Here is a 21,988-nt window from a genome sequence, read left to right as displayed (position 1 = left end):
ATCAGGTCCATCTGTCTGTCTTCCTTCCTTCCACATGGTTAAAGATTATCTTATGGAAGAGAGCCGCTTATCTCATATAAGGCTCAATTCTTCCCTATTTGTTTTTATATTTCCATAACAGTGTTATTACTTTTACTATGTGCCAAAAACTATTCTAATCATTTTGTAAACATTAATTCTTTTAATTCTGGGCAGCCCAGGTGGCTCAGCGGTTTAGCACCACCTTCAGCCCAGGGCATGATCCTGGAGACCCAGGATCAAGTCCCACGTCAGGCTCCCTGCATGGAGCCTGCTTCTCCCTCTGCTTGTGTCTCTGCCTCTCTCTCTCTCTCTCTCTCTCTGTCTCCGTGTGTGTGTGTGTGTGTCATGAATAAATAAATAAAATCTTTAATAATAATAATTATTTTAATCCTCATACAACTACCATTTGAGGTAAGCGCTATGATTATCCGTATTTTACAGGTGATAAAACTGAAGCACAGAGAAATAAAGGAATTTACACGAGGTCACACAGGCAAAGTTGGGAATTCAACACAGGTATCTGTTCTCTTAACATCAATATCCTTTTCATACTCTAGATCACAAAAGAACAGACAGCATAAGTGATTTGCTCCATTGAAAATAGCCAAAGTAGAACTCTTGATTCCTGTCCACCCTAACACCTGTCTTTTCACATCTCCCCATCCCAGGAAGGTGTTCCAACCAAAATTTTGAGAGTTACCCTGGAGTTTTCTCTTCACTTTACCTCCCATATTCAATCCATCAGCAAATCCTGTTGATTTTGCCTCCATAACATGTGTCCAACTGTCTCCCCCCCTCCCTTCCATCTCAACTGTCCTCTCTGGAGCCTTCTAACTGACCTCCTTCACTGCACTCCTAAATCCTCATAAACCATTTTCCCTCTATCCTGCAGCTAGAATAATCTTTTTAAAAAGAAATCTCCTCAGGAGGTACCTGGGGGGCTTGGGCTCAGGTCCTGATCCCTGCATCCGGGATCAAGTCCTAGCGGCTCAGCAGGGAATCTGCTTCTCCCTCTCCTTCTGCCCCTCCCCGCTGCTTATGCTCACATGCTCTTTCTCTCTCTCAAATAAATAAAATCTTAAAAATATATGTTCTTGGGGTGGCTGGGTGGCTCAGTCAGTTAAGCCTCTGACTTCAGCTCAAGTCATGATCTCAGGGTCCTGGGATCGAGCCCTAGTCAGGCTCTACACTCAGTGGGGATTCTGTTTGTCTCTCTGCCTCTCCCCCTGCTAGTGCTTTCTCTCTTTCTCTCAAGTAAATAAATAAAATCTTTAAAAAAATAAAAAGAAATCTCCTCTGCTTAAAGCCCTCCAATGTCTTCCCATTGCACTTAGAATCAAAACTTAAATTATTTCCCCAACTTGCAAAGCCCTGCAGGATCTGGCTCCCAAGTGTCTCCCAGACTACTTCATATGCTCTCCCCTTGGCCTGCATGCTCTGGCCCACAGGCTTCTTTCTGCCCAAACCTGCCAGTTAGGCCTATCTTCATAGCTTTTGCACTAGCTGTTCCTTGAAAACTCTTCCACCTACATTTAATGACCCCTGTTACTTCCTCATAGAGACTTTCCCAAAGCATCTGGTACAAGGTAGAGCCTCCAGAAGCACGTTTTTTACCCATTCTCTTCTCCTCCTTTCATTCTTTTTTTTTTTTTTTTTTGGAGGTATAAATAACAATGTTATATTAGTTTCAGGTGTACAATGTAATGACTCAACAACTCCATATATCACCCAGTGTTCCTCATGATGAGTGAGTATAATCTTAATCCCCTTTACCTATTTCACCTCCCACCCACTTCTCCTTTGGCAACCACCAGTTTGTTCTCTGTACTTAAGGGTCTGTTTTTTTCTTTGTCTCTTTTTTCCCTTTGGTTGTTCACTTGTTTTGTTTCTTAAATTCCGCATAAGTGAAATCATATGATATTTGTCTTTTTCTGACTGGCTTTTTTCACTTAGCATTATACTCTCTAGCTCCATCCATGTTGTTGCAAATGACAAGATTTCATACTTTTTGATGGCTAATATTCCATTACAGATATACATACCTCTTCTTCTTTATCCATTATTCTATCAATGGACACTTAGGCTGCTTCCATATCCTGACTATTGTAAATAATGCTACTATAAACATAGGGTTCATGTATCTTTTCAAATTAGTGTTTTTATCTTCTTTGGGTAAATACCCAGTAGTGCAATTATTGATCATAGGGTAGGCCTATCTTTAATTTTTTAAGGAAATTCCACACTTTTTCACAGTGGTTGCACCAATTTTCATTTCCACCAACAGTACATGAGGATTCCTTTTTCCCCACATCCTCACCAATCTTTTATTTCCTTCATAGCACTTTTCACTGCCTTACAGGATAGAAGCTCTGCAAGCTAATAATAATGATACTTAATACCCATGTAGCTCCTATTTTGTGTCAGGCACAGTTCTAAGCACTTTACGAATATAAACTCATGGAATCCTCACCACAATCCTAAAAAGTTGCACTATGAGCATCTCCACGTTTGAAAGAATGAAACTCAGGAACAGAGAGGCAGAGTAGTAACCTGGCCAGGGTCACACAGCTTGTAAGCAGTGAAGCTGGAATACAAGCCCAGGCAGTCTGGCTGTGCAACATGTCCTGCTGTGGGGCCCTTATTTGTATTATTCTCTGCCATGCCTACAGCACCCATAACAATGCCTGGTAGAGCACCAATAAATCTCTGTAGAAGAAACAAATGAATACTGCATAACTAGTTTAAAGATAAGCCTGCCTTTGAGCTAGATTGGTCTGACTCCAAATCCACACTCTTCAGAATATAGGAATTGGAGGATTATGAGGTTCAAACCAGAACTTCATTGAGATTTGCCTGCTACCTTAAAGATACATACAGTGTTCTGGTAAATGCATATGTAAATAACTAGGATGCAAGGCAGAAAAATCTAAGGAACTATTAAAAAGAAAACCACAGGCCCCCAAAAGGCATGACTTAAGCCCAAACCAGGGCTTAATACCTGACCTGCTTGTAGTTTCAACCTCCCCCAGAAATATAGTCTTAACTGATCAGTCAGGCATTTTCTGATCAGCATCAATGAATCTGACACATGGGTTGGGTTCTCTCCATCCGCCCCCAGATTGAGGTAACCTGCTTGATAAGACCTATCACCTTTCCCCCTAAGGGAAAGCTACCTGGCCTGAAACAATCTTTTTCATTTATTAATAACATTCTGGCCCCACTCTCATTCCCTAAAAACCTGCCGCTGTGTCCTAAGAGCCCCTTCTACTTGCTAGATGGGATACTACCTGATTCATGAGCCATTTATTTTTTTTATTTTTTTTTTTTCATGAGCCATTTAATGAGACGAATTAGGTCTTCAAATTTACTCAGCTGAATTTTGTATTTTAACAGATTGGTGGCAGCAGTGGAGTCTGAAGCAAACTTGTGACAGCATTTGAGGACAATGAGAAACACAGGCGTGGCACCCCAGGAACCCTCTCTAGTTCATTGTCTTTCTCATCCTGAGGGCCATTGGTAAGTACCCTGGGTTGCAGCTCCTCTGTGTTTGAGCTACTGCTCTCATTGGCTTCCCAGCCCTTGGTGAACAGGTCAGTGTAGACTGACAGGAGGCTCCAACAGAATGCCAGTCCATAATTCCACTTTAGAATCCTGTCCCTGTTCCAGCCCAGAGCCCTCACTTACTGAGGTTTGCTGGGTTAGCCCTTTCCCCGTTTCCAGTCTGTAGTCACAATAATGGAGTCTATGCTCTGGTAGTGCCCCCAGTCTTCTCTTGGCCAGTCCTCAATGACATGCTTTGGTTATGGCAGCTGAGTTAAGATTTGTCTGCATATTTTTTGTCTTGCTTTGTGCAAATAAAGGCTACTGCTAGTGGGGATCTCGGAGGCTAAAAGCCACAAAAAGTGGTGGGCCTGGATTGAGTAATTAAGAGCTGTTAGAGCACTCATCACCTAACTCAGACTTTCATATTAGGATAAGCTGGTCATGGAAGACGTTAAAGGGACACTAAGTCTCCTGCCAATCCCAACAAAGCTTCCGTGAGAGCAGTGAGGCACACTGTAGAACCAACCTCCCCGGCAAGGTCCTTGCTGGCACACCTGCATATTTTATGGCTAAGAATGGTCATCCTGGAAGTTGCAGATGTTGAGCAAGATGGAACTGTGTCTCTGCCTCTGTGTGTGTGTGTGTGTGTGTCTCATGAATAAATAAATAGAATCTTTAAAAATGAATGAATGAATGAATGAATGAATGAATGAATAAATAAATAAATAAATAGAATTAAAACAATGTGGAATTATCATGGCCATTATGGGGACCGTTTCAATTAGACAACATCATTTAAGACGTGCATTTGAAAGCAAAGGTTCCCAAATTAAAGAGAATGCCTCTTGAAATTGGTAAGCAGAAGCCTCCAAAAGGTCAAAAATAACAAAATAGTTTCATTGAAAGATCCATTGCACAAGGCTAAAGAAAAATTAAAGATATAAGAGGTACATAAGGCAAAAGACTCTAAAGACTGACAAAACTCCCACTGTTGTCATCGTCCCTCAGTGGAGGAGTCATTCTACTCATCCTTGTCTGAATTGTTTTTCCATTCAGGCACAACCATAAAAAAGAAAGAAGAGAAGAGAAGAGAAGAGAAGAGAAGAGAAGAGAAGAGAAGAGAAGAGAAGAGAAGAGAAGAGAAGATAGAAAGAGAATAGACAAGAGACTCAGAAGAGAAGCCTAAGGAACAGACTCACTTCCCAGCCCTCCCTCCACTCCCCCTCCCTCTCTCCCTCCCTCTCTACTGCCCTCCTCGCCTTGCTCTCCCTCTCCCTTTCTGTCCTTCTTCCTTTCTTTCTTTTTTTTATTTTCTCTCTTCTCATATCTGCCAAGTTAATGGCCCTACAGTCACCCCTATATCTATCTTCAAGGGAAGATTCCCACATGGGCCCCTTCCAGAGTCATCCAAATTGAGGGATTTCCCGGTAAACTGCTACATTATTCCTTTAAACAGCCAAGGGGAAATGCTGGTAGATACCAGAGCCTGTAGAGGGGGTCCCTGGAAAACTGGCAAAAGCCAGCAAAAGGTAAAAATTCTTACCAGAATCAGCTCTTCAGAATTTCTGTCTGTAGTGCCCAGTCCAGAGTGGAAATCCTTTGCAAATCCAAATCCACTATTTATTGATCCTTTCTCTACCAACAAAATTTATTGCCTTCCTATTTGCGTCACTGGGTTTGGCTTCCTGCCTGCTTGGGATATGTAGGTTGTTGGTTCTTTCTTTTGGCTAATATTCTTTGCACCCTCTTTCAGGATCCAAGCAGGTTTATTCAAGATTGCCAGAAACATTTAGAATGAAAATGATGTACCCAGAGAGAAAGAAAGCAAATTGAAGGTAATGTAGTTGGATTGGTGGAGGGGAGAGGAGAGGATCGACATATGATAGCATTTGAATTACAACCCCATTTTTTTTCTTTTTTTAGATTTTACTTATTCATGAGAGACACAGAGAGAGGCAGAAAGAGAGACAGAGACAAGAGAAGCAGGCTCCATGCAAGGAGCCCGATGTGGGACTCGATCTTGGGACCCCGGGATCACGCCCCAAGCCAAAGGCAGACACTCAACCACTGAGCCACCCAGATGTCCCACAACCCAAATCTTTGAGGAATTGAGAATAACTATCCTAATCTTACAAATATTTTGTAAAACAAAAATCAGTTCTAGAGGCAATTCAAAATGCACCTATTTACAAATCCCAAAATTCTCTCGATTATTGCAAAAGACTTGGAAATTCTTGGTCTTAGGAAACCAAAGTCATTTTTGAAAGAGCTCTTCTTTCTGCGTCCATTAAAGTTATACATTTAATTATGTCTGTGAAATGTAAACACAGCTCACAATTACCAGAGACTGAAGGAGAAAAGGCGGAAAGAGTACTTTTCAAAATAGAAACTTCTAAATGGGCTATAGTGTCCAAATGCTAGCACAGCCTCCTTAAGATTAATTGTCCATGGGAGATACAGGGAGAAAGGTAGAGACACAAGCAGAGGAAGAAGCAGGCTTCAAGCAGGGAGCACAATGCAGGCCTCAATCACAGGACCCCAGGATCACAACCTGAGCCAAAGGCAGATGCTCAGGGTGACCACTGAGTCACCCAGGCACCTTGTGTGTATGTCTTTATATGTATACATTTTACATATGAGATCTTATTCTATCCCCGATGGCATTACTAAATTAATTTGTAAGAGAGCTCTAGTTGGTTTGAAGGTGAGCACTTGTAAGATTTGAGGGTTCTAAAATTCTCAGAAAAATAGAAATAAATCCAAATGTTTTTCAAGGTCACATGATCCAGGATAATCTTCGGTAACTGAAAGTTTAAGTTCATTGGTTTAATTGACACAGGAATGTCTTTAGAGTTAACATTAAATATAAAACTTTTATTCTACCTGGGTTTACTAGCCAAGTAAGTTCATTTTATCTCTTATAAGATCTGCTGACAAAAAATAAATAGCTTAGGATGACTGATTTTGTCTAATATTTAATAGTTTTTGTAGGTAGTCTAAGCAATTCTTTTTTTAAAGAATTTATTCATGAGAGACACACAGAAACAGGCAGAGACATAGGCAGAGGAAGAGGCAGGCTCCCCATGAGGAGCCCGACGTGGGATTCGATCCCAGGACCCTGGGATCATGTCCTGAGCCAATGGCAGATGCTCAACCACTGAACCACTCAAGCATCCCAGTCTAAGCAATTCTTAAAAACAATTGAATTAAATAGATGTAAGCTAACATAAAAGTTTATAAGTGAATTTTGCAGCAATATTTATGTCTACTTAAGTAGTTTCCTCAAATCTTTTTAGGAAACTAAAACCTTTGCTAACCTAAAACCTAAAGTTAGGTGGTAAATTAACTTCATTGAATATGTACATCTCCCACTAAGATGAAATAATAAATCATTAATTGCTGAATATACATTTATCTACTTTTGGGTTCTTCTTACAGAGAAACTAAAAGATATTCAGATGTGTTGGTGCTATATTAGAAAATTTAAAAAGACATGTGCTTCTAAAATTATGAAATGTACTTATACACTTGCAAATTTAAAGAATGTGGTATAATAGGCAGTTCACAACTGAAACTAAGGTTTCTGGGGCGCCTGGGTGGTTCAGTGGGTTAAGTGTCTGCCTTGGGCTCAGGTCATGATCTTGGGAGTCCTGGGATCCAGCTCCTCATTGTCAGACTCTCTGCTTAGCAAGGAATCTGCTAGTCCCTCTGTTTCCCCCTCTACTCCCTCCACCTCTGTTCGCGTGCCCTCTCTCTCTCTCTCAAATAAATAAAAATCTTTTTAAAAATTAAAAAAAGAGAAACCCCTTCATTTGTTTCATTCAGTGGAGCTCCCCTCCACTTGCTAGATGAGATGCTGCCTGATTCAGGAATCCTTCAATAAGCCAATTCGATCTTCAAGTTTAGTCAGTTGAATTTTCTTTTCTTTTTTTTTTTTTTTTTTATTATTTATTTATCCATGAGAGACACACACAGAGAGGGGGGGCGGGGCAGAGACCCAGGCAGAGGGAGAAGCAGGCTCCATGCAGGGAGCCCGACGTGAGACTCGATCCAGGTTCTCCAGGATCAGGCCCTGAGCTGAAGGCGGCACTAAACCACTGAGCCAGGCAGCCCTGGTGGCTCAGCGGTATAGCGCCGCCTTCAGCCCAGGGCCTGATCCTGGAGACCTGGGATCGAGTCCCATGTCGGGCTCCCTGCGTGGAGCCTGTTTCTCCCTCTGCCTGTGTGTCTGCCCCTCTCTCTGTTGTCTCTCTCGTATAAATAAATAAAATTTATTTAAATAAATAAATAATAAACCGCTGAGCCACCCGGGCTGCCCATGAATTTTGTTTCTTAACAGAAAGATCCATGGAGAAAGTGGCATTTTTACTGGGTTTTAAAGAAACTGAACAGGCAGAGATAAGGAGAGAACAACTAAGATGATTTGCTGTCCCCCAATATCTGTTCCCTCAGTAATCATGCCCCCAACATTTCAGCTGTGCCATTGTACACTCAGAATAAGGATTACATTTCCCAGCCTCCCTCTCAGCCAGGCATGGCCTCTTGACCAAGTTCTGGATAAAAGGATATAGCGGACATGAGGCATTCAACCTTCAGGAAGTATTCTTCAATTCGGGGAGCACCCCCTCCCTTTCTTTCTCTCCCTCCTGCTGGCTACAATGTGAAATTAATGATATAAGCTGAAGCAGCTATCTTTGACCTAAGGGAACGCTACACAATGAGAATATTGCACTATTATGTTGAAACAGTCTGAGTCCATGAAGATCATCAAGATCATACAAGAGGTGGGATGCCTGGGTGGCTCAGCAGTTGAGCTCACATGGTGATCACAAGGACCAGGATCGAGTCCCGCATCCAGCTCCCTGCATGGAGCCTGCTTCTCCCTCTGCCTGGGTCTCTGCCTCTGTCTCTCTCTCTCTCTGTCTCTCATGAATAAATAAATAAAATCTTAAAAAAAAAAAAAAGATCATACAAGGGGTGCCTGGGTAGCTGAGTCAGCTAAGCATCTGACTTTTGATTTCAGCTCAGGTTGTGATCTCAGGGTCATGAGATGGAGCCCTGCCTGGGTCTCTGCACTGAATATGGAGACTACTTGAGATTCTTTCTCTCCTGCCCCCACCACTGGCACACATGTAAGCGCTCTCTCTCTCTCTCTTTCAAAAATAATAATAATAATAATAATAAAATAGAGGCGCCTGGGTGGCTCAGTCCGTTAAGCATCTGACTCTTGATTTCAGCTCAGGTCATGATTTCAGGGTTGTGGGATCAAGCCCATCAATGGGTTCTGTGTTCAGCAAGGAGTCTGCTGGAGATTCTCTCTCTCCCTCTACCTCTACCCCTCCCCTTGCTCTCTCTCCCTCTCAAAATATATAAATAAAATCTTATTTTAAAAACTTCTTTTCCATTAAAAATAGTAATAATAATATTAAAATAAAAATAAAGACCATGTGAGACCCACTGTGATCTCGTTTAAGCCACTGTTATATTTATGTCTTAGGTTGGGCTGCCTGCCACAGATCCTGAGACCAGGCTTCACTTCAAGTGAACTATTTTTTTTTTTTAGATTTTATTTATTTATTCATGAGAGACAGAGACACAGGCAGAGACAGAAGCAGGCTCCCCACAGGGAGCCCAATGCGGGACTCGATCCCAGGACCCCAGGATCATGCCCTGAGCCGAAGGCAGACGCTCAACCACTGAGCCACCCAGGCGTCCCCCAAGCAAACCATTAAATGCCTCCAGGAGGAATAAGTAAGGGATTTGGGGAAGCAAAGCAGAGATGGAAAGGAAGACAAGGGTGTCCTTTCAGCAAAGTGCCAGCCTCAAGCTGATCCTGAAAGGGAGCTCTGATACACAAATTACACCTCAGAGTTTGTCCTAATTTGAGATGACGGACTGGACTTTTGTCCTTCTTTACTAGTTCAGCTAAAGCCTGCCCCAGGCCCTCTGCATGTCCAGAAGCTATGGGAAATGATAAACAAGTCCAAGGGGATCTGATACCAACTCAAAAGGCCTCTTACTCTGGGTTTTTGATCACTTGTAGCTGAACCTAATTCTCACAAGTACCAAAGCCATTCCAGCAGAGGGGAGAGTGTAAAGTGCACTGAGCCTAGGGGAAAAGAGTGTATATCAAGGTATAGGAAAGGAAGAAATAGAAAACAAAGTTGGGAAACCAAATTTTAGTCATTTGGACTATGGAAGGCTTAAAATGCCTGGCCAAGGAGGACCTTTGAACAAGATGATTCAAAAAATGAATCTGGTGATGATGTGTGGGATGAACTGGAATGAGACTCATGTGGTGTAATGCCCATTATTCGGTCATATTTGTAGTCCAGGCAAGAGGTGACTCAAGCCCAGGTGATGGTTCTGAGAAGGGAAAGGAGCAAAAATGATTGCAAAGCCTTATAAAGACTCGGTCTTTCTAATTGCTTTGATGTGGGAAGCAGGGGACAGAGGATCTAAGCATGAGGCCGGGCCTGGGTTCCAGCCTATGTAAACACCACCCTGGGAGAAGGATGATGTCACCAACAGAAATGGGTAGCTGAGGAAAAGGAAGGAATTTGAGAGGAAATATGAATTCTTCCTTTTGGATATGGTGGTTTTGAGAGAAAGGGAAGCTTGTAATTGGAGCTGCTCAGCAGATAGAAATTCAAGGCTGAAGAGTCCTGCATGGCAGCTATGGATTTGGGCCACAGACAATACATAAGTGAACAAGCATGACTGTGTTCCAAAAGAGTCTTTATTCTTTTTTAAGATTTTATTTATTTATTCATGAGAGACACAGAGAGAGGAGAGAGACACAGGCAGAGGGAGAAGCAGGCTCCCTACAGGAAGCCTGATACAGGACTTGATCCCGGGACTCCGTGACCTGAGCCAAAGGCAGATGCTTAACCACTGAGCCACCCAGACACCCCTCCAATAAAAACTTTAATTATGGACACTGAAGTTTCAATTTTTTATAAAGTTCATGTGCAATGAGTTATTTTTTTCTTTTTTCAACTATTTAAAAATGTAAAAAAGGTGGGGGAGGGGATTGATGACAGAGTGCATCTGGCTGGCTCACTTGGCAAAGCATGCAACTTTTGATCTCTCGGTCTTGAGTTCAAGCCCGATTTTGGGTGTAGAGCTTACTTTAAAAATATGTTTTTAATAAATAAAAGTGTAAAAACAAAATTCTTAGGTCATAGAGAAATAGGTGGCAGCCAGACTTGGCCTAGGAGCTGTAGCTCATCTTGCTGCGGCCTCCTGATTTCGGCTTTAGCAGCAGCTGAAGAACACCTCCTTGGAGACACTAGCAGAGCCACGAGTGCTTGCCCCCAGGGGTCCACACAACTGTCACAGTGCATCCTCATTCTGTGGTCTGAGAAGTAGCCAGGAGGCTGCTCCACTCAGCCCAGAGGTTCTGGCAACACTACCTCTTCTCTCTGTTCCTCCAGCTCAGGGTTAATAATGCTTCTGGCAGTTACCACCTCTAATCACCACAATGCCTGTTTGCTCTCCCAATCCTCCAACACTGGACTATCAATTCTCTGTACATACCCCCTGTTTGGAGTGCCTTCCATAGAATCATTTTCTTGGCTAGGCCCAGAATGACACAGAAATCATTGTGTTTTGGTGGGGGGGAAGAAGAGAAGAAAGCCAAAAAAGGAGCCAGAGAAGCAGGAGGCAAAGTAGGTATGTTTTGAAACTGAAGGGAAAAGAGGTTTGGGAAGATGGGCATGGTGAGCCGCTGAGAGAGGAGGAAGCTTGAGAAAAGGCTGATGAATACAGGACCAGGAAGAACTGCCAAACCTTCCAGAAGCATCTTCTGGGGGTGGCAGAGGTAGGAGTGAGGTAGCTCCATCTTGGGAGAGTATGAAGGGCAGGAAGATTGAGGAGAGGAGTTGATGTGGTACCTGGGCCCCTTACCCACGCAGGAGATAAAAATAGAGACAGTGATGCCCATGTCAGGACTGTTGGTTACCTCTGCAAACACATGGGACCCATGGAGTGGCCACCTGCCCTCCTCCAATAACCCACCCCGTGCTGTGCCCCCAGCCCTTCCCCTGACAACAACACATCTGGGCAACTGGCCAAGGGTCCCTTGCTTCTGCAGATGGCCTCCTGATGAACTCTTCCTTTGAAACAGACACATCAAGTTAACAAATGTTTGGCCATTCTACTCTAAGGAAATTCTGGTTGACCTGATTGATTTATGAGCCTGCTTTGCAGAAATTGACTGAGCTGAGATTGGAACTGAGAAGAATTCTTGCAGTTGTACAGAAGGGACCAGGGGTCAAGGGAACCACTGTGATGATACCCTAAGATCTCCCCTGTTTGCCATGCTGGCGCCATCTTGTATACACATGATAGAAGTACAACTATGTCACTGGGTGGCACCTTCACAGAATCAGCAATAACCTTCCCTTGCACCTCACTTTTCCCAACTTCCAATCACCTACATCCATTCAAGAGCTCCACGCCCCCATATCACCCCTGTCTTGGAAAAAATCCCATAAATACTCAGCTCCCCTTATCCTCAAGAAGGTGGATTTGAGAAATTATCTCCTGACTCCTTGCTTGGTGCCCTGCAGTAAAACTTTCTCTCTGCCACAAAACCGCTGTCAGTGTTCAGCTTACTGAGCATCCAGCAATGGCTCCTTGTCCAATAACACCCTTGTGGGTAGGCAAGCATGGGCAGATTACTATTGGCCACCTCTCAGGCCCTGCAGAGGGCTGACTACAGCATGACAGCCAGGGACACCCTGCAAGAGCTGTCATAGCAGGTGCACAGGGCTAGGGGTGTTTTCAAGGTCTTCATGACTTAGAAATCCAGCAACTGTTTATTCAGATCCTCTTATGTGCCAGGTACTTCTGTAGGTGCTAGGGAGTGCAGTGAGTTTAAAGATACCTGTTCCAGGCAGCCTGGGTGGCTCATCAGTTTAAGCGCCTGCCTTCGGCCCAGGGCGTGATCCTGGAGTCCCAGGACCGAGTCTCGTGTCGGGCTCCCTGCATGGAGCCTGCTTCTCTCTCTGCCTCTCTCTCTCTCTCTCTACCATGAATAAATAAATAAAATCTGTAAAAAAAAAAAAAAAAAAAGGATATCTATTCCTTTGGGCACCTGGCTGGCTCAGTCAGTAGAGCATACAACTCTTGATCTTGGGTTGTAAGTTTAGGCCACATGTTGGGTGTAGAGATTTCTTAAAAATAAAAATTTTAAAAGAATCAAATTAAGGGTGCCTGGGTGGCTCAGTCAGTTAAGCATCTGCCTTCAGCTCAGATCATGATCCCACAGTCCTGGGATGGAACCCCACATAGGGTTCCCTACTCATCGGGGAGCCTACTTCTCTCTCTACCCCACCTTTCCCCTGCTCATGCTTTCTCCCTCTCTCTCTTTCAAATAAATATAATACTTTTAAAAACTAATAAAAATTAGTTAATTAAACTAAAACTCTATTCCTTTAAGGAGCTTACATTCCTGTGGAGGGAGACAGGCAATCAAAGAAACACGAAGGGCAGGGCCCGAGAAGTGCTCTGAAAAAAAAAAAAAAAATACAGCAAGGTGAGTGAGGCAGGAAATGTGGGATGGAGTGCTTGTTTCATACTGGGCCAGGTGGGGCAAAAGATGACAAGGCAAAAAGTGAGCAGAGGCCTGGAGGAAATGTGGAGAGTACAGAATGTTCTGGAGAGCAGTGAAAATTAAGGTAGAGTCAGGAGACAGGGTGTTTGGTGTAGTTCAGGAAACAGCAAGGAAACCAGTGGCTACCAGTAGCCACTCTGTAGCTACAGTGAACAGACTGACAAGAAGGATAGAAATTAAGTCAAGGAGGGCCAGGCTTCCAGTCCATGATGAGGATTTCAGCTGTTGCTCTGAGTGGAGGTTTGGAGCTGAGTAGTGATGCATCTGATATTCACTGAAAAAGGTTGCCTGTGACCACAGTGTGGAGAAGACACTGTAGGGGGTCAGGATGATCCCTCCATTCTTAGAACAATGTTTCTAAAATAGGAATAAAAAATTAGAGAGCAAAAGGGAGCACCTGGGGACTCAGTTGATTAAGGCCCACATTGGGCTCCTTGTTGGGCATCGAGCCTGCTTAAGATTCTCTCCTACTCTCCCTGCCCTCTAGCTCTGCTCGCTCTCTCACTCTCTCTCAAAAAAAAAAAAAAAAAAAGGCAACCCCCACAAACACAGGCTGGTGCTCAACTGGCTGGGTGCCAAAAATAATAGAAGAAAAGCTGTACGTCAGAGTTGGCTACACCCTAAACATAAATTAGTAGTCATGCCATGTAACAAACAGGTAATCCCGGAATATGTGACATCTGACCCATAAAGACTAAGATGCTGACTCTGTGCCATGGCTGGAATACACAGGGCCCTGAACCGCACAGTTGCCTTATGTTTGAATGCTTCCCACCTGCCCGGCAGCCCAGACCTGTTTCTTCCATAGGTGCTTTCTCCCAGTGTTTTCCCCTCTCTCCTGGCTGGGCTTGTAACGCTGTCATTCATTCAGCAACTACCATGTGTAAAATGTAATGAGGAGCACCACGGGAGAGTCTCTGATAAGAACTTGAAGCTTGAATCTTTTATTAATTGTACCTCGAGAACTGTGTCTGCTGTGGGTACAAATCTCTCTCGTTACCCCCTTCTGGTTCATCCTCTCATGGAGGGCTTTTCTCTCACCCATGGGACATATGCCCTGCCAGACAAAGGTCTCCCCTGCAGCTGAAAATCACAGGATTCTATCTGGGTCAGGCCCGACAGCCTAGTCTCAATCTGCACACAAGTGAAGATATTCAGGCCCAGGGTGGGCAGAATCGTGCAGGGAACCAAGGAGTCTTTACCTTCTCCCCTCTTACCTCAGGCTCAGGTGCTACATGTTGGAGCAAGGCCAAAGTGTAAGGGACTCACAGCCGGTCCTTGTCACCTTTCCTTGTAGGTAATGGAGAAGGAAGTCCCTGAAGAGTCCTGGATCCAGAAAGAATGAAACCTTGAAGCAAGGGACATTGAGTGGCTGAGTCGCACCAGAATACTTGAGCCAGTTTCTACCCTGCAGAGAGGCAGGAACAGGTCCCTTCTCCAGAGCTTGGAGATCCCAGCCCTGAGGATTCCCAAGGGTCTGTGGCTCTGTGTCCAGCCTCCTGCTCTAGAGCTCCAGACAGAGCCCTGTGCGCTAGACACAACCAGCCAAAGACTCTGAGAGACCACAGGGGCTAGGGACAAAGCCCCTAGCCCAGAAATTGTGGCCAAGAGCTGCGTGGCCTCTAACTAGCAGGAGCTAGAGGCAGGGAAGAAGGGGAGGCCAGAAACAAGGACTGCTGGACCAGACAAGTGTCACCCACTCTGCCAGGCTCTTCCCTGGCTATGCAGCTTAATTCTCTTCACACTTGTTAGGCATGACTATGCCCAACAGAACAGATAAGAAGAAATCTGGGTCTCAGACTGGTCCCATATCTTGTCCAAAGACGACACACACTACAGACTCCAGAGCCAGTGCAGACTCCTGTGCTGCTGAGAAGAGCCCCCTGGAGCCTTTTCAAGGGCCCTAACCACCTGTGTGGAGCCTGTGGACAAACTCAGACCTAATATCTAAGTCGTGTCTATCATGAAGAGTTATTGGATAGTTGAATGTCAAGTGACTTCACAATACCCCACCCCCACCATCATCAGCACCCCACACCCCTGCCCCAGGGGCCCCAGGCCTTCTGCCCTTCCCATCCTAAACTGGCCAGATCCCAAACCCAACTGATAATGGGTTTTACTAGCATGAGTGCATTCCAAAGAGAGGAGGGTCCAGCCCAGTTGGAGCTACCACAGTGACCAGAAGCTCACTCCTCTAGTGCACTGGGCTTCTTTCTTTGTCTCACTCCCACCAATACTCTCTCTTTTTTCTTTCTTTCTTTGTATTTTTTTCAAGATTTTTAAAAATTTATTTATTCATGACAGACACAGAGAGAGGCAGAGACATAGGCAGAGGGAGAAGCAGGCTCCTCGCAGATCGATCACCAGATCCAGATCACGCCCTGAGCCCAAGACAGACACTCAACTACTGAGCCACCCAGGCATCCCTCTCTCTTCTTTCTGCAGCAGATTCCCACACCGGTGGAGCCTAGCATAAGGAACAGTCCCCATTCGACACAGTTTTGCTGCGCCCCCACACCTCTCTCCCCTCTCCCTGGTTGCCTCCTCCTCACCAGGGCACCAATTTGGCTGGAATAACTTGAGCTTTGAGTTTCAGAACGAGTCCAGAAAACCCAGTAGCCCAGTATAATCTTTGGTTTCTTATTGTTCCTCAGGCTTTGCTTAGCACCAAATTGGGATCCCTGCCCTCTAGGCCAAGGGGTCGGGGAATGGGGGAGCAGCAGAACCACAAATAACACAATGTAAGAAACCCCAGAGCTGCCCTAGGCATAGAGTCCCATGTTCTGCTTGGAGAGTGGCCCGCACCACTGCACGGGGCTGCTCAGTCCTCGCTAAAGGGTGAAGTCAACTTCACCTTCTCCATGTCTCACATGATGACCAGGCTGCAGCTTGCTGCCTATTCCAGGCTCACTGGAAAGCTATGAAGCAAAGAACAGACCGGACAGGTAAGTGTGCTTGTATAAGCAGAGATTCTTTAGGGTGGGGTGGAGGTGACCTCATGGTGTGAAAGCCCTTGTTTTTCCGCCTAACACTTGTGCCAGAGCACATTCTGATCTCTATGGTCACCCAAGAGCAGCCTTGCCCAGGAGGCCCTGGAGCCTAACCAGCAGAACTGGGTCTGTGGCTGCCAGGCCCGGGAAGGACTAGCACAAGGGCAAGGGAGGAAAGGGTGGGGCCCCTGCAGGCTCCATGGGCCAGATGGAGGAAGCACTTTACCTGCAAAGGAATTTCACAGGTGTGGAAATCCGCCCATGCTGCTTCTCAGCACACAGCATTTTGAACAGTCGTTCCCAGTTTTCTTCAAAGATGTCACTTCTAAAATATTTTTTTGATTTTTCTATTTTCACCAGAGAGAGTCAACTAGGTGCAAATGTGCCTTTACCAGGTGCTCACCTCCCATTTAATAAGGAAGTTCTTTGCGAAGAAGCAGTTGAAGCTTCAGGGGGTGAAAATCTGATCCAAAAAACAAGACGAGTTAACTAACGAGTCCAGAGCGAACACCAGGAACCAGGAAGCCTGAAGCAGAACGTCCCATGCAGACCTAAGTGGGAACATTATGGTTCAACCCTGCTGCCTTCTTCCCTTCGCCTGGCTGCCAAACCCCTATCTTCATGTACAAATGGAGAAACCATTATCATGAGATAAAGGGAATACTAATGTGGGATTTAGGAATGCTCTTGATATTTCCTTCCTATCTGATGACTGTGGCCTTGACTCTTCGCCTCTCCAAGCCCCCAGCTTCAAAATCCCAAAATCCTCACCTCTCAGATGCACATGCACAGGGGCTATGGCTTAGTGCAAGTGGTGGTGAGGGAAGACTCAGAGCGGCACACTGGCAGAAAACAATTGGTTTCCTCTAGCTCTTGTGTGTCCTCCCCCTGCCACTACCCATGGCTCAGAGGTATGGGTTTCAAGCCTGCTGGTCTGGGACCAGCCTGCCTTCCCCTGATTCTCTGCTCCCATGCCAGTCATTTAAAGCACACAAACATGCAGACCTCAGTGTGAGGCAGGGTATCTCGGTGTGCACCCAAATCTAGTGCAGCCCTGCTGACTGCTCAGGTGGTTAGAGGGCTGCCCAGCCTCCCTCCCTGATCCCAGACCACTCTAGGGAAAACTCAAGCTCTTTCTCCCAGCTCCAGGGGATGATACAGAGGGTCCAGCTCCTTAGCACAACCCCCAGGACCATCTATGTTTACCACACTAAGCTGCTCCCCCACAATACCCACAGAAACCAAATGAAATGGGCTGAGGAGGGATGAGAGGGTACTACAAAATGCTGGACTTGGAGGCATGTGAATCCCCCTTTCAGAATCTCACACACAAAAAAAAAATACTGTCCTCTCCCCAAGGGAGGGGTAGGGAACAGATACCCATGCCCCACTTGCCCATTTTTGGGGGGGTCCCTTGGTTCATGGACCCCAGGTTAAAAATCCCTGCTCCATAGTGGCCTCGGTCCCACAGAGAGTGTAGAGAAAGAAGCAGAACTGTGTTCTCAAACATCTCTTTCCCTTTTCAGCAAGCCAAACCTGGGAGTTGCAAGAAGCGGGAGGGGACAACCATCCAGAACATTCTGGAATCACAATCTGAGGAGCAGAGGGGAGCTGTGTGTGAAGCCAGCAGTGGCCAGCAGAGGAAATGCAGGGTCTGGCTGCAGGCCATTCGTACCCTAGCTCCCACCATCAGGATCTCTGGCCCCATCCTGACCCCTGGTGGCTGCCCATGGATGAGGCGGGCACTCTTCCCCAGCTCCACCCTGCCTGGTCGCAGAATAACAGGAAAAATGAATCCCGCACCCCACAGTTTGTGGCTAGGGTCCCCAGGAAGCACCAGCATGTTTCCTGGGGGTCCCTCAGGAGGGTTTAGCCCACTGCAGTCCCCAGGTGCCTCCTTTGTATAAGTCCAGCAACCGATCAAACAAATGTATATAAAGAAAGCACCTGTCATGTTGGCAAAAGGTGTGTTAACAGAAGGTGTGTGTTGTGTGTGTGTGTGTGTGTGTGTGTGTAACTAAAGGTCAGTGCAGGTCAGGGTGCAATAAGACCAGCACTCTCGTGCACAATTGATGAGAGTACAAATTTGTACAACCCTTATGCAAGTGATTCAAGCAAAAGAAATCCAAAATCTTACAAAGTATTTCTACTCTCTGGCTCAGTGAGTCTACTGTTAGGAATCTGACTTCCAAAAATCAATACTCAAATAACATGATACTCAGAATTTGAAATATATGGGAAAGGAAAAAACAAGATGAGCCAAGCATGATAATTGCTGAGGCTAAATGATGAGTACATCAGAGTCCTTTATTTTGGTTTTTGGGGTGTTTGGTCTACTTTGGTATACATTTGAAATTTCCCATGATAAACATTTTTAAAATCAGGGGAATACCTGGGTGGCTCAGTGGTTGAGCGTCCACCTTTGGCTCAGGTCGTGATCCCAGGTTCCTGGGATGGAGTCCCACATCAGGCTCCCTGCAAGGAGCCTGCTTCTCTCTCTGCCTATGTCTCTGCCTCTCTCTGTGTGTCTCTCATGAATAAATAAAATCTTAAAAAAAAAAAAAAGCATCAGAGATACAAAGATTTGTATCAAAGATATTAATTTTTTTAAAGATATTAATTTTTTATCACAAACCTGCACAAATGGCATAAAAAGTGCTATCCTGGGATGGTTAAACAGAACACACTGCATCCAAACAGTGGAATATTATGCAGCCATTAAAAATTCCAGGATGCTTTAATCCATGGAAAAATGCTTAGGCTGTAATGCAAAGCAAATAAGTAGGAAACAAAATTGCATGTGCAGTATTTAATTATGTTAAATAAACAGGGCATACAAGGAAGACAATATAAAAATACACTAACATGTTTCTTATACAGTGAGACTAGGGGTGATTTCTATTCTTGATATTGTCCTTTATTTTCTTAGTTTTACAATAAGCACGTTTTACTTTTATAAACAGGCACCCAAATTGCCTTTGTTGGAATATATACCAACTTGGGAGTTTGAGCTATACTCAACTCCAAGGACTCCCATATGTTAGCTATGCAACATTGAGTAAATTAACATCTGGGTCCCAGACTCCTCACCTATAAAACCTATAGGCACCTATAATGCCAACCTATTTTTCAAGCCACCACTTACTGGGTATTTACTATGCATTAGGCACTATGCCCTGTGGGTCTTCCTTTATATATAATCCCAACGCTATTCATACATGATTATTTCAGTCCTCACAACAAGCTCTAGAGCTGATTAGCGTGTTTCCCTCTTAGAGCTCTGCATACTGCAGCTCAGGAAAGTTAGGGGTTCCTCTAGCTAATAAGCAGTATGGTCGGGATTCAGACATAGGTCTGTCCATTTCTGAAAGCCCAGTTCTCAGCCTCCAGCCTGGGCTGCTTAGTTTCATTGGAGCACTGAGGCAGTAACACAGGCGCAGTGCCACACACAGCTTCTGGTTCTAAGCACAGAGATGCTCTACTCCTTCTGGATTCCCTTTTCTATGACCCCAGCATAATGGTAAATTGTGGCAAAACCAGTGCACTCTCAAAAAAAAAAAAAAAGTGTCTCTGCCTTAAAAGAAGGGATGAGGGATCCCTGGGTGGCGCAGCGGTTTGGCGCCTGCCTTTGGCCCAGGGCGCGATCCTGGAGACCCGGGATCGAATCCCACGTCGGGCTCCCGGTGCATGGAGCCTGCTTCTCCCTCTGCCTGTGTCTCTGCCTCTCTCTCTCTCTCTGTGAGACTATCATAAATAAATAAAAATTTAAAAAAAAAAAAAAAAAAAGAAGGGATGACAGGACCTATAGGGACAGACCAGATTGGGACTGGAAGGAAGACTGCCTCATCCAGTGGGGTGGCAGGGACCGTGCGCCCAAGTTCCAGGGGAGTTCTGTTAGTGATTTCTTCAGCTCTACGCATGGGTTTGCAGCCCAGAATTCAGTACAGAGTCATCCCTACCTTCCACCTACCCCTCCCATCCTTTCTCCCTAAAGATAGGGCACAGGTCTCACCTAGCCTATAGATTGCTTTTCTTTTATTGTCCACCCCCCACCCCCCACCCCATTCCCCCACTCCCCCACCCACCACTCCCCCCACCCCCCCACAGAAAACACAGGCCTGAATATCTCAGCAGGAGCAATGTGATAGAGCTCGGCCTGCTCCAGAATCCCTTCTGGATTCATCTCAAATGTCTCTTTCCCTAGGGAGCCAGCCTAAGTTAGTTTTCATCCCTACTCCCTATTTCTACCCTCAGACTAACTACGCTAGAGTTGCCTGATAGTCATGTCTGTTTCACTAGGAAGCTCCATGAGGGTGAGACTGTATCTCCAGCGCCTGCAGTGTGCCTGGTACACAGTAAAGTATGTAAATGTTTGCTAAAGGAAGGGAGGGACGAAAGGAGGGAGGACTTCCCCACCCTCAGTCTTAGCCCAAGTAGACCCACAGCTGCCTTGTTCTGTGCAAAGCACTTTGAAGATGTGGTCCCTGCCCCAGAGACTTAACATACATTTCTCTAATTTTGATCCACCTTTAGGAAAATAAATTTCAAGGGACGTTGCTGTTTATTCCAAACCTCACTCTCTTTATTTTGCTAATATACTCAAAATAGAGTTCCGGAGTCTGAGGGAGGTTCCCAAGTGTATGGAATCCTGGGAGGAGTTACAGGACTCAGAGGTCTAACATCTAGTGTTCTAATCCTAGCTTTGCCATCTCTGCTGTGTGACTCTAGTGAGTGGCTTTCCTCTCTGGGCCTCAGTTCTCTTTGTACAATGATGGAGGGGATCAGACTTTGTAGGAAAATGAAAGCAATTGAGTACATCTGACTACTGATCGCGGCATGTGTACTTGGACGGTGTCTTCCCTCCTGAATGCCGAGGAGCGGGATGGATGCAGCATCTCACCCATAAGCTGAGAGGCAGGGAAGACAGTATGTGCCTGCTTCTGTCTGTAAACAATGAGGCCCAGGGTGTGCTGCCCCTCTTGGGAATGGCTGGAAGGGTGGTGGGCTGGAGGGGCCTTGGTACAATAGAGGCCCCCTAATATGTCTCTGTGTCTTAGCTTCTAGGTTTGCAAATGCTCCGAAGCCCCAAAGTCTTCATGTCGCTACCAAGCATGACCCCCCCCCTTCCCCCTTGAAAAACAATACACCCCTCTTGCCACCCCTTTCCCTTCGAGGGACAACCCAGGGAGAAATAGTTGCTGGGCGGTGGAAGGTAGTGAGGTCTAGGCTTCCTGCAGATCCCCATTTCAAGCTTCCTCAGAAAGTGCAAGTAAGGGAACCTCCTGGTCCCTCTGCAGCAGTTACCCAGGGAGGACAGTGGACTTGGTGGACACAGGCATCCATGCCCAAAGGTTTCCTGGCTTTAATCCAAGCAGCTGGCAGGTCCATCCTTCTCCCTGGAACCCTGCAAACACCACTTCCGGCCCTCCTGCCTCTGCTTTGGCTCTTCCTGCTTGGATTTCTATGCCCATGCCAGCCCTTCTCTGTGCAGAGCTTAGCTTTCTCTCTCCCTTACAACCCTTATTCATTCTCACTCTCCCTATTTCTTTCCCCCTCTTCCTCCTCCTCCCCAGCTTCTCTCCAGCTAGCCAACCCTCAGCAGCCCCAGAATGGGTCTTTCCCCCTCCCTCCTCCAGCAGCATCTCCCCCTCCTTAACTCTCACCCCTGCACCTCTTTCTTTGTATTCCTCTCGCCCTCTCCCGGTCTCGCCTGCATCTCTCCTCCCCCGCCTGGCTTCGGCCTCCCCCAGCCTCCCCATCTTCAGCTCAGTCTCCTCCCTCTGGCTCTGCTCCCCTCCCCTCTCCCCCCCCCACC

General features: G+C 45.7%; 1 protein-coding gene across 5 annotated transcripts in view; it reads right to left on the bottom strand.

Moving 5' to 3' along the window:
* The window catches only part of DHRS2 (dehydrogenase/reductase 2), a 37,100-nt gene extending 21,995 nt beyond the window's left edge, over positions 1-15,105 (bottom strand). For 3 of the 5 annotated variants that reach the window (XR_005363058.1, XM_038544249.1, XM_038544256.1), the window contains exon 1: positions 5,108-5,176. The gene's annotated coding sequence lies outside the window, so the exon portion shown is untranslated. Of the gene's footprint in view, positions 1-5,107; positions 5,177-13,017; positions 13,078-14,400 lie in introns of those variants that run through there. The other 2 variants (XM_038544251.1, XM_038544255.1) reach the window with 2 other exon arrangements.
* Between the last annotated feature and the right edge of the window lie 6,883 nt (positions 15,106-21,988).

This window comes from Canis lupus, chromosome 8 (assembly GCF_011100685.1).
Source record: "Canis lupus familiaris isolate Mischka breed German Shepherd chromosome 8, alternate assembly UU_Cfam_GSD_1.0, whole genome shotgun sequence".
NCBI classification, from domain to species: Eukaryota; Metazoa; Chordata; class Mammalia; order Carnivora; family Canidae; genus Canis; species Canis lupus.
Note: the sequence above shows the minus strand (reverse complement) of the source record. Positions and strands in the feature narration are given on the sequence as shown.